A 3,268-nucleotide genomic window follows, 5' to 3' on the forward strand; every position below is an offset into this window, starting at 1 on the left:
TGCTCACAGCAACCTCCAACTCCTGGGCTCAAGCGAGTCTCCTGCCTCAGCTTCCCAAGTAGCTGGGACTACAGGTGCCCACCACAATGCTTGGCAATTTTTTTTTGGTTGCAGCCATCGTTGTTTGGCGGGCCCGGGCTGGGGATTTGAACCCGCCACCTTATGTGTATGTGGCTGGCGCCTTAGCCGCTTGAGCCACAGGCGCCGAGCCCTATATGTAAATCTTTGCAGTTTTCTGAAGTGGAATTTCTAGGGCAGAGCATAAAAACACTTATTCTGGTCTGTAGATTGATTGCCTTAGATTCACCTGGGGAAGTTTATTTTTATAGTTTAACTTTTTGAGGATTTGTTTTTTGAGTAGGTAAAAAATTTAAACACTACCTTCCACTTTTGTTCCTCATTTCCCCTTTCTAAAGGGTTCTATGCATGAATGAATACACATGTAGATATAGAATGTCTTTTAAAAAAATAGGCTGGGGGGGGTGGGTGCCTGTGGCTCAGTGAGTAGGGTGCCGGCCCCATATACCAAGGGTCCTGGGTTCAAACCCAGCCCCAGCCAAACAGCAACAAAAAAATAGCTGGGTGTTGTGGCGGGCGCCTGTAGTCCCAGCTACTCCGGAGGCTGAGGTAAGAGAATCGCCTTAGCCCAAGAGCTGGAGGTTGCTGTGAGCTGTGTGATGCCACAGCACTCTACCGAGGGTGATAGAGTGAGACTATATCTCTACCAAAAAAAAAAAAGATAGGCTGGGAACAGTGGCTCACACCTGAAATCCTAGCATGCTGGGAGGCCGAGGAGGGTGGATTGCTTGAGCTCAGGAGTTTGAGACCAGCCTGAGCAAAAGTGAGATCCCCATCTCTACTAAAAATAGAAAAACTAGCTGGGCATGGTGGCACATGCCTGTAGTCCTAGCTACTCGGGGAAGTTGAGGCAAGAGGATCACTGAGGTTGCTGGGAACTGTGAGGTCATGGCACTCTAGCCTGGGGCAACAGGATGAGACTCTGCCTCAAAAAAAAAAAAAAATTGGGGCAGTGCCTATGGCTCAGCTGGTGGGGCGCTGGCCCCATATACTGAGGGTGGTGGGTTCAAGCCCAGCCTCTGCCAAACTGCAATACAGAGATGGCTGGGCATTGTGGCGGGCAGCTGTGGTCCCAGCTACTTGGGAGGCTGAGGCAAGAGAATCACCTGGGCCCAGGAGTTGGAGGTTGCTGTGAGCTGTGTGATGCCATGGCACTCTACTGAGAGCAATAAAGTGACACTCTGTCTCTAAAAAAAAAAAAAAAAAACAGTAGAGATCATTTGATCCCATCTCCCAGAAATTCTAATCCTGTCTGAAGTGGAGGCTTAGAATATTCCCCCCTCCCTCAAAAGCTTTCCAGCTACTTCTGTCATGCAGCAGTTGGGAATGAACTCTTGAGATTCTTTCCAGCTCTAAATTTAATGATTGAAACTCAGAGAGTCAGTAATTTGAAAAAGAATAATGATTAATATAAAGACTAAATCATAATCAAATGTCATATAGATTCTCTTTGAATCGATCAGGGCTCTAATTTTTTTTTTTTTTTCCTGCAGTTTTTGGCCAGGGCTGGGTTTGAACGTGCCACTTCCGGTATATGGAGTCAGTGCCCTACTCCTTTGAGCCACAGGCACCGCCCGGGGATCTAATTTTTAATACACAATTTAGTACTAAATTTTTTTTTTTTTTTTTTTGAGACAGTCACATTATGTCACCCTGGGTAGAGTACTATGGAGTCATGGCTCACAGCAACCTCAAACTCTTGCGCTTAAGCGATTCTCTTACCTCAGCGTCCCAAGTAGCTGGGACTACAGGCGCCTGGCACAACTCCTGGCTATTTTTTTTTTGTTATTGTTGTAGTTGTCATTGTTGTTTGGCAGGCCTAGATTCAAACCCACCAGCTCCAGTGTATGTGGCTGGTGCTGTAGCCGCTGAGCTACAGGTGCTGAGCTAGATTTATTACTAATACTACAAATAATGGCTACCACTTACTGAGTGTTTATCTGTGGTGAGTGCTGTGGAAAGAGCTTTATATATTCTCACTTAAACCTCATAGCTTCCCAGGGGCCAGCTGGGTAATTCTTAAATCAAGGCTTTGGAGAGATTAAGTTGCTTGCCACTGACCATGGGACCAAGCAGTGGCAGAGTGAAGATCTGAACTCATGCCTCTTACTCTCTAGGCTGATGTTCATCCTCATCCTTCCCTCTCCTCAACCATGAGATTATCCTATGCTTGGTGTTTGATAACATCTTATAACATCTTGTTATATTTTAGTTCATGTTAAATATTATTTGTGATTATTCATTATATGTGAATACATTTCTAAATAAATTTTAAATAATTAGATAAGGGAAGACCTATTTGATCCTCACCCTCCAAATTCTTATAACTACTGTTATCAAATTGGTGTCTACCTTTTTTTTTTCTTTTTTCTTCTGAAGACAGAGTTTTATCACTTTTATCGCCCTTGATAGAGTGCCATGGCATCACAGCTCACAGCAACCTCCAACTCCTGGGCTTAGGTGATTCTCTTGCCTCAGCCTCCCGAGTAGCTGGGACTATAGGCGCCTGCCACAATGCCCAGCTATTTTTTTGTTGCAGTTTAGTTGGGGCCAGGTTTGAACCCACCACCCTTGGTATGTGAAGCTGGCACCCTACCCACTGAGCCATAGGTGCTGCCCATATACCTTTTCTTTATATGTATGTATGTGTAGGATACTGTATGGTTTTGTGAGGGTTTTTTTTTTTTTTCCTGAGGCAGAGTCTCAAGCTGTCACCCTGGGTAGAGTGCTGTGGCATCATAGCTCATAGCAATCTCAAACTCTTGGGCTGAAGCTATCCTCTTGTCTCAGTCTCCCAAGTAGCTGGGACTACAGGTGCCTGCCACAATGCCCAGCTATTTTTTTTTTTAGTTGGCCTGGGCCGAGTTTGAAACTGGGCTAGCCTTGATGTATGTGGCTGGAGTCCTACCCACTGAGCTACAGGCACTGCCAAGGTTTTGTGAGTGTTTTGTGGTGGTTATTTTATTTTATTATTTATTTATTTATTTTTTTGTTTCTTTTTTTTTGAGACAGAGCCTCAAGCTGTCCCCCTGGGTAGAGTGCAATGGCATCACAGCTCACAGTAACTCCAACTCTTGGGCTCAAGCGAGTCTCCTGCCTCTGCCTCCCAAGTACCTGGGACCACAGGCGCCTGCCACAACGCCTGGCTATTTTTTGGTTGCAGCCATCATTGTTGTTTGGCGGGCCCAGG

This window comes from Otolemur garnettii, unplaced genomic scaffold, assembly GCF_000181295.1.
Source record: "Otolemur garnettii isolate 467f Iridium unplaced genomic scaffold, OtoGar3 scaffold00225, whole genome shotgun sequence".
Taxonomy (NCBI): Eukaryota; Metazoa; Chordata; class Mammalia; order Primates; family Galagidae; genus Otolemur; species Otolemur garnettii.